The 9,702-nt window shown below is 34.7% G+C and overlaps 1 non-coding gene across 1 annotated transcript; it reads left to right on the forward strand.

Annotated features, from left to right (window-relative positions):
• The first annotated feature begins 675 nt into the window (after nucleotides 1-675).
• On the forward strand, nucleotides 676-782 carry LOC136401904 (U6 spliceosomal RNA). The gene has a single exon (XR_010750828.1). It is a non-coding gene; the product is annotated as a U6 spliceosomal RNA (small nuclear RNA).
• Nucleotides 783-9,702: the final 8,920 nt, after the last annotated feature.

The following is a 9,702-nucleotide window of genomic DNA, read 5'->3' on the forward strand; positions in this document are numbered from 1 at the left end:
TAGAATGCTCCCTTATAAGTGTGTGTGAGGGTGCGCTATAAATAGATTGATCACTCCCAGATTTGCGGTGTCATTGCTAGACTGACATTAATACCAGGGTAGAGCCTGACCAGGCAGTGGCACAGTGGATAGAGTGTTGGACTGGGATGTGGAGGACCCAGGTTCGAGACCCCGAGGTTGCCAGCTTGAGCACGGGCTCATCTGGTTTGAGCAAAACTCACCAGCTTGAACCCAAGGTCGCTGGCTTGAGCAAGGGGTTACTCAGTCTGCTGGAGCCCCCCAGTCAAGGCACATATGAGAAATCAATCAATGAACAACTAAGGTGTCCCAACGAAAAACTGATAATTGATGCTTCTCATCTCTCTCCATTCCTGTCTGTCCCTATCTATCCCTCTCTCTGACTCTCTCTTTGTCTCTGTTAAAAAAAAAAAAAAATATATATATATATATATATATATATATATATATATGTGTGTATACACACACACACACACACACACACACACACACACACACCGGGGTGGGTAAAAGTAGGTTTATAGCTGTAATACAAATAAGTAATATAATAATAAAGAAATAATAATAAAAGAATAAACTGTGTTTTGCATACTCACAACTTTTGCCCACACCTGTCCATCTCCTTAATCGGCCCCATGCATTAAAATGAACTAACCTGTGCTTGCTTCAGCAGCACATATACTAAAATTGGAATGATACAGAGAAGATTAGCATGGCCCCTGTGCAAGGATGACACGCAAATTCGTGAAGCGTTCCATATTAAAAAAAAAAATTAACTAACTGCCATTAACTATGACATTAACATCAACCAAAATCAAGTCCAAGTTCATTCATATTTTTTATCATGTACATCTAAGTACTTTTTATGAACTTTGAAAATTCCATCCTTTTAGACAAAAAGGCAGATCCCTTTCTCCATTATTCCTCTTTAGCCTCAATTAATTTTCCATCTCATCAAGACTCTGTCCTTAGGATTCTGGCATGCAATAGATGTTCACCCAAGTTATGACAGTAATACTACAGACTCTCTTGCTCTATACTGGTCATAAGTTCAGTAGCAACCTCTCTCCATGTTTGTTTTAAAATAATATTCTCAAAGGAGAAACTCACTTCCATTGGAAAAACTCAAAGGAGGTCAATGGTTATTAGAAGTCCCTGATAGTCTATTAAGCTTGTTTTGGGGAGTCAGTCTTGCTATTTTTTTTTCTAAAATACTTTGAAATAAACACAGAACTTAAAAATACTTACTCATGTACCATCTAACATCACTGTAGGTATCACCAGTGGGATTTATTTCCATTTTAAGAAACCTATGTAAAAGACTCTTAAATGTAGAGAAGAACTTCCACTGCCCTTTTCTCTGACATCTATGTATGATTCTAAATAGTGGCTAGTTGCTGAAGCACGACTTTTTCCTTTTTGTTGTTAAGCACAGAGAAGACCACATAGTCACCTGGAACCTTTTGTATCAACAGACTTTTATCATTTTAAAAGTGCTTTTACTTTTATTATCTTTCAACCACCAAACTCTGCGCATAGCAGAAACAAGAAAATAAAAGCACATAAAGTTGTTTTAAGCCTAATATCACACAACTACTTTATGATAGGTTAGGTCTATAAGTCAACTCAGACTGATACCTCTTCCATTATATTAAATTCATCCTTTGTGAAGAGGATTTAGACCTATTAGTATTTTTCAAAATTAGTTGTTCTTGATTTTCCTTTATTTTTTTTCAAGTGGACAAAACCATGGTTCAAACAACAAACAAAACTTTGGCAAATGTTTTCTCAAATGACTTCTCTGTACACATTCATGTAAATTCAGTTACAAGTATATAGTATTTTTCTTAAAAGTTATTATTATAATAATATTTAAATGTTGAAAGGAGGAATTTAAGTAATATTACATTTTTTTGTAATTTTTTATATTGTTTTGAGTGGCATTCTGATATTCCAACAACTTAGGGGTTTTTTTCCTTTTCCTTTTTTTTGTATTTTTTTTTGTATTTCATAAGACACCTATCCTCTCTGAGTTTTTTCACTTGTAAAACACGAGGCTTGATTTTGTTTTTTTTTTCAATTTCTGGAAGTACAAGATTTATGTCTTAGAGTAAATAAGATTAAATAAAAGAGAAACTTTGATACTCTTTCCTACCAAGTGTTGAAAAAGAGATTGGTTTTGTAGTCATTACATAAATTTCTGCAAAGCATTGCTGAAGTGATAGCAATATTAAGATTTAAATCAGACATACAGTTAGAGTAAAGAAGTAATAAGTTAGTTAACAAATATTTCTTGAGCAACTATTCATGCCAGGCACTGCTATAATAGCTCCTGGTGATAATAGGCAAGAATTCCTATCCCTAATGAAGTTTATATTCTAGAACTGGGGTGGGCTACACCAAAGAATAAACATTAGTTCTGGTATTGTCATGATTTTAGATCGCATTGAAAACATTTAAGCAATAATTAAGTCCATTTCTTGTAACTTTTGTTTTTCTTCCCACCTGCTTCAATCACAAGGAATCAACTCTGCCTCTCCAATGAGCTGCTTCTTTCAACTAAACAGTGAAATAAACAGAAGGCAACTTTCACTGCTAGGAGCTTTTATCAGTCCTTGAGAGAATTAGCTCTAAAAACCCACAGCGCATCAATAGTTCAAATCTCTCGTTTCAAGTTCTGTTATCGAGAGGAAATCTGTATTTGGGCCAGTCTCTTTACTCCTTGTTCTTCCCATAGATATCCACTGCTTTCTTTCTGGCAGGCTTGTTAGAATCTACACTAACCCTGTAGATTCACACTTAATGTCCACAAGATGATCTCACACATTCTCTAGTCTGACAAAATTCAGGTATCTGGAGCTCAACACAGCCAACTCTCCTTGGCTCCACATCAAAGAAGCTGGTCTTACTTTGCTGACCTTTTAGATATTTTAGGCAAGATCCAAACCCAGACTAAATGCAGGAGTCTTAGATTAAGTTCTCAGTGTGATCCCACTAAAGCCCTTTTCTCTTGATTTGAGGTGAAAAAGGACTTCTAGCATCCCAACTTCTGTCTTCAAACATCTGCTCCCAACCCTGCTTAGCTTCTGAGAACAGACAAGATCTGGTGTTATCAGGGTGGGGTGGCCATAGGCACATCTGCTCCCATCTCTAAGCCTTACTCTTTCTGCACTCTTTGTGAATGAAGGGTTTAAAAGGATTAGATTTTGGTCATCTTATTTTAAAATGTGGTGTTATTCAAGCCTTTAAAACTTATTGTCAGTTTATGAGGAGAACAGAGGAATTTACTAAACGGGAATATAATCAACAACATCCAGTATATGGGAAATGATAGAACAAACATCCTAATTTTTTCAACAAGTAATCACAATGGGAAAAAGTAAGGACAAGGAAAAACCTATAAATTAAAAGAGACTGAAGGGACACATCAACCAATATGATCTATGGACCTTGTTTGAATCATAATTCAAACATGCTACTAATAACAATGTTACAAGGCAACCAAGGGAATGCAAACATTGGCTGGCTATTTGATGATATTAAGGAAATATCGTTAAACTTTTCAGAGAGATAGTAGTATTGTGGCTATGTTAAACTTCACAGAATGCTTATCTGTTAGGGATATATGTTTAGGCATTTATAGGTGAAGTGTTACGATGTCAGGAATTCATTTCAAAATAATGTACTAGTAGAAGTAATAAGGACAGACATGAGACAAGACCGGCCATGGGTTGAAGCCAAGTTTTTGATACTAGAGATTTATTATTCAATTCTATCTACCTCTGTAAATGTTTATAATTTCCATGAAACCAAAAAAGGAAATGCTGCTTCATGGTCCTATAGTTCTCTTTGAATTATGGTATTGATTATCCTGATGCCTCAACTGAAATATTTATTTAACATTTTTTATATAAAGCATTGCAGATATCAATATAACCAGTTCATGGATTGTTTGATATCCAGCTCACTTTCTACCATACTGTATTTTCACTTTTGAAAGTTCAAACTGGACAACTGGTTTGCTCTTTCTTCAGTCCCTTCAGAACAATGCAGATGGTCACTCCATGCAGGAGTAGCATAGTATGGAAAGCAATCATTGGAGTTTTGAATGTACAAGTTACTAATAGAACTCTTCAAAACTTCTCCCGCTATGAAAATTCTGAGATTAAATCAGTTTTGTGTAGGAGACAACTATGTTTCTTATCAGTCTCAAGAGAGTAACTTCATTCGAAGCCAAGCTTATATGCATTGATGCCTCAATTTTTATAACCCTTTATCATAATGTTTTAATGTAGATAATTTATAAAATATCAGTTTCATCTCTGGAGTATGTTGGAATTAAATGTCATTTAGAGTCTTTTCCTATGATGATATTATGCCATTCTAGAACCTTCTCTGTAAAATCACTTCTCCTTTTAGTATCTGTTATAAATTTTATGATTGATTGCAGATATTTGTCCACAGGGCCCAGGGCTCTTACACTTATTTCTTGTGCTTCATTCTTTATTAGGTCACCAAAAAAAAAAAAAAAAAAAAAAAAAACAGTGCCAAAAGACATTGTGAAGACAGACATTTAGAGGATTTTTAGGGTAAAGCTCATGGAAAGCAAATAAAAGAAGGAGCCATATAATATTCCCTGCTTACTGTTTCACTTTGTCTAAACTCCAATAGTCCCCTTCTTTTTTTAATACATAGGTAGAAGAAAGAGCAAATTATACTTTCTCACCACTATTAAACATTACAAGTTACAGATGTATTTCAACTAGGATCACTAATATCTCATAAATTATCTAAAGTCTCTTTTCCTTCTTTGGAATAGCAAGAAAATCTCAAACACAGAGCCCCTAGATAACACTAAATTTATATCACTAAGTAGAAGTCCCTGTTTCCTCATTTCATTTCAATGCACACTAAAATAATGTGTTGTGGATAGGCAAAATTTAAAACGTTATAATCTCATCAACTAGAATAATTAGATAATTGCAGCTTAATCTATTTATAAATAGTTGAATAAAAGACCAAAAGTTGGCATCAATATAGCTCCAGTTAAAGGAGAATGGACTTTGAACAGATCATGATCTTTGAAATTTCAGCTAAAAGGTTGAAAATATATTATAACTCATCACCCAAAATCTATTTATGTAGATCAAAAGTATCCAATTAATTGAAATTTTAATGTGATGAGTGAAACCAATAAACCAAATTAACCTGATAATGGGTTGCATAGAACTGCAAATCTAATAAATAAGAAGAATAAAATCAGTATAAGTTGACTCTGCAAAGCAGTTACCTAAGTGTGTCCTATAAATGCACTGAAATAATTGAGATAACATACTTTTATAACAATGGAGCATATAGCTGAAAGCATGCCTGATGAAGGAAAACTACTTAGAGTAAAATAGCCAGAAGGGAGAAGGGGAGAAAAATAAAAGCATAGATGACAAATGCAGCTGAGCAAAAACACAGAAATTATCTTCAAAGATTTCTGGATTTTTATTGATTGCTTGGACTTTCAAATGACTTTGTTATAACATTCAATGGATGGTTTGTTCCTGTAATAACTACATTTATTTTTTCTAAAAGAGGGGAGATAATATCCACCTGGCAACCCCTGTCTGGGATCGATGCTTTAACTGAGCTATCCTCAGTGCCTGGGGCTGACACTTGGATCAACTGAGCCACTGGCTGTGAAAGGAGAAGAGGGAGAGAAGGGGGAGAGGGAGGGGGAGAGAAGCAGATGGCCGCTTCTCATGGGTGCTCTGACCAGCAATCGAACCTGGAATATCTGCACACCAGGCCAACACTCTCTGTACTAAGCAAACCGGTCAGGACCAGTAACTACGTTTAAAGTGCTTATAATGTATTAGAAATTGTTCTAAGCATCAATTCTGTAATCTTTATAACAATCTTATGCAGAAAATACTATTATTATGCCTGGATTTAGTTGCCATAAACGGAGGCACTGGGAGCTTAGATACCTTCCCCCAAGGAATCACTGAACCAGAGCCACCACTCTCTACCGCCTCTTGCCTTGGGAGAGACAAAACTAACTTACATTAAATAGCTAGAAAATAATGATAAATGTGTTACAAAAGCTGTATGTGCATACCAGGAAAATGTGGAGAATAAACATGCATGTATTATAGAAGAGGCATGGTGAAAGAATTAAAAATGTATTTTAATATAATAAATAATATTTAATTGGAATAAATCCAAAATAAGATACTTCTACATCTCTCATTCGATACAAGAAAAAATTTAAAACAATAATCAGCACCAAGATGGCACAGAAAAGATCTATGATAAATCACAGTCTCAGTCTGAGTTAGCAAAATTACTTAGAATAAACCCAAAAGTAATAAATAGGACCCAAAGAAGTAGGACCGTGAACATGTACCAACCACACATTGGTCATAATATTCTCTGCCACATTCTGATGCAGCATCTGAGGCTAAAAAATACAAGTAAAAAAATCCAAATAACTAATCAATTTATATTTTCTATTCTCTAGGTACTGTGTTTTTTTAGTAGCATTATTGTTATTTTCACTATTACTATTACCAATGACAAAAAATATATAAACTTTTTTTCCTTTTTGTTATCTGAAATTAAAGTAAACTTGACAGTAATAACAAGAACAGGTCTTAGGCAATAACACCTGTGTTGAAAAGCACAGGTCAGAAAGCCTGCGGACATAGCCAGACCTTTACGGGTAGTCTCCATTGTGGAAAGTTGGGTGGGGATATTTTACAGCTGATGGTAAAGACTTGCTTTTCCTTTTTTTTTTCCTTTTTTTTTTTTTTTTTAATGAAGAGCAGAATGAAATGTTGCTTTTAAAATGGCAGAATTGAGTTTGAATTTAGGAGAAATTTCTTTGCTGTAAAAACCTAGAGTCGTGATGGCAGCATAGCAGAGAGAGGTATGGACTCACCTTCTGCTAGTACTTTTATGAGTGAAGGATATTGCTGGCCTGCCTGGAGACAGGGGGATGGACTAAATTACTTCAAGGATTTCTTCCTGCCAGTTGATTTTGGGATTATTCCAGGGAAGAACAAAAACAGACTACTGTTAAGTCTTCGGTTTACCCTCAAGTAATGCAATAGGTTTCAAAATGCCTGAATAAAAACATTAGAGTACATGAACTCATTATGATATCTTAAATACACTTGCATCCAAATCCTTGCAGATGTGAAAATATGTTCCTCCTGCCTCCTTGTATGTAGCATCTGCGTCCTCTCGGCAAATTTAGCCCTGGTGTATCCCTAGCACTGAGGCAGGGGTTTCAAATTACTGATGAGGTCTTCTGCCTCTTTAAAGGTGGTATTAAGAGTACCAAGGAGTTCTGAGCAATATCGTCCCTTTTTAGATCTGTCCATTCATCATGATCCCGTGCCAGAATTTGTTAGGTAAACATGATTGACAGACAGCCATCTTTATCCTTTATATGGCTGGAGGTCAGCCCTGGTGGAAAGTAATGCTTTTTTAATTAGCTGTTAGAGGATCGAGTTTCTTTTGTGTGGCTTGCATGCTGCTCCGTCTCTGAGCCAGTATCCAAAGTGGATATCTCTTATGCCTTGCGTGCTTAGTATAACTCAGATGACTGAAGAACAGTCATAAAAGATTCATATTGAAGCTGTTTTATAAAAATTTGCACAGCTGGCAAAAAATGGAGAGAGAAAACATACTTGAAATAACAGAATCTTCAGAAAGGAAAATGAACAATATTTTCAAGGCTCTCTTGGCAAATAGTGACTGTAAAGAGAAAACTGTTTGGTCACAATGCCTCTGCTGCAAAAATAAAATAAAATAAACAGAATTTTAAACTGTAATGTGCAAAATATAATTTCCCTCCAAGGAATTGGTCCTTCCATTTAAAGGTAAAATAAACCCCTGAAACACTTTTGGTTTGGCAGAGTTTGCAAGAAAAACAAAGCAAGCCTTCGTGACTAATTCAATGGCACTGCACTTCTTCCGCGTCTTTTGTGAGGCACGGTGTTCACATCAGTAAAAGCTGCCGATTTTTATGCCTAAAACAATTAATGTGGCAATATATGAAACCACTGTGAAATGAGGAATGGGAGTGCACAAAATATCTATACGTATTTAAACCACATGATTTTTATTTAAACATAAAGTTGTTGGGCTACAGAAGAAACTGCCTCAAGCTTATAATATAAACTTCTACGTCGCTTATAAATACAGTCACTAGATATGATTGATGGTTTAGTAAAGGGCTAATATTACATTGAGCTCTTAAAAATGAATTTTCCAACTTATGAATCAAAAAATAAAATCAGTTGTTTGAGTACAATGCATAAATAGACCCAAGCTCTGTTTTTGTCTAGATTCATATCAAAGCTGATCTGTTGATGTTCTCTATTATTTTTTGTTTACAATTTCATGGTTTTCTGATCTTTACTTTTAATTGTTTTCTTTTTCTTGAGTATATTTACTCTTTTATTTCTAGTTTCTTAATGTGAAAGCTTAGATAGTTGGTTTGAGATTGTTCTTCTGAGAACTTTCATCCATCATGAGTCTCTCTCTCTCTCTCTCTCTCTCTCTCTCTCTCTCTCCATTAAGAAGTAGTACGGTATTTAAGGGCATGAGAACTGAAGCCAAACTCCCTGGGTTTGTATTTGAGGTCTCTACTTACTAGCTGGGTGATCTTGAAAAAATTATGTAAACCTCAAGATTTCTAATTTGTAAAATAGAATTAAAAATATTTCTTTACCATTAGATTGTTGTTGCAAGGGATAAATAAGTAAAGATATGCAAAGAACATAGAAGTTCTCTGTAATATGTTCAATCTGAGTGTCCCTTAATTGCAAGCAGCATGTATTCATAAAATGTGTAAAGCATACATCAAGTAAGTATACTTTACAGTAAATACATTAACTTAATTTACTTAACTCATCGGCATTATTTAATAATTCTTTGTTGTTTTTGTTGTTGTTGTTTTATTGATTTATGCCTCCTTACTCACTGTATGTACAAAATATTAGGTTCTTTTAGGAAACAGAAGGAAAGTCTATTTATGAAGTTGATGACACCCACTGAAGGTCGCTAAGTTAACCCTATTCAATTTCAACACAGAGAGACTTGGAGTAGTCTGTGTTGTATGTCTTGTTCGTTAAGTTCCAGAAAATTAATTCATTATTAATCTGTATTCCTTCTCTTTTGAGTGACCTAATTGATATGATACTTAAAGAAACAACAACCTGCAAATAGTTCATGAACACACAAAACAGTGTATAGAAAATGATTTGTGGAACTGTACACCTGAAACCTGCATAATTTTGTTAACCAGTGTTGTCCCAATAAATTCAATTTAACAAGAATTGAAAAAAATATAAATAAAGCAATGACAATAAGCTAAATGAAATGCATGATTTTTAAAAATCAAGAATAAAATGATTTCAGGTTTTAGGAGACATCTCGAGATATAGTTTTGCTAGTTTCATGTTTGACATGAGGCAGAAAAATGTGTTCTCTCTGCATCTTGCAATTTTGGACCAAAAAAAAAGGTCTGTACAAGCTGAAACATGGACCACATTTGAAGTCACTTGAATTTTTAGCTTGCGAAGGTTGAGTTTTTCCCATAAAAGGGTCACGATGGCTGTCAAAGAAATCCACATATGAAATTTGTTTACCGCAGTTTAAACAAGCCATTTAATCTGCAGCTGA

The sequence above is a fragment of the Saccopteryx leptura genome, chromosome 3 (genome assembly GCF_036850995.1).
Source record: "Saccopteryx leptura isolate mSacLep1 chromosome 3, mSacLep1_pri_phased_curated, whole genome shotgun sequence".
Lineage (NCBI taxonomy): Eukaryota > Metazoa > Chordata > Mammalia > Chiroptera > Emballonuridae > Saccopteryx > Saccopteryx leptura.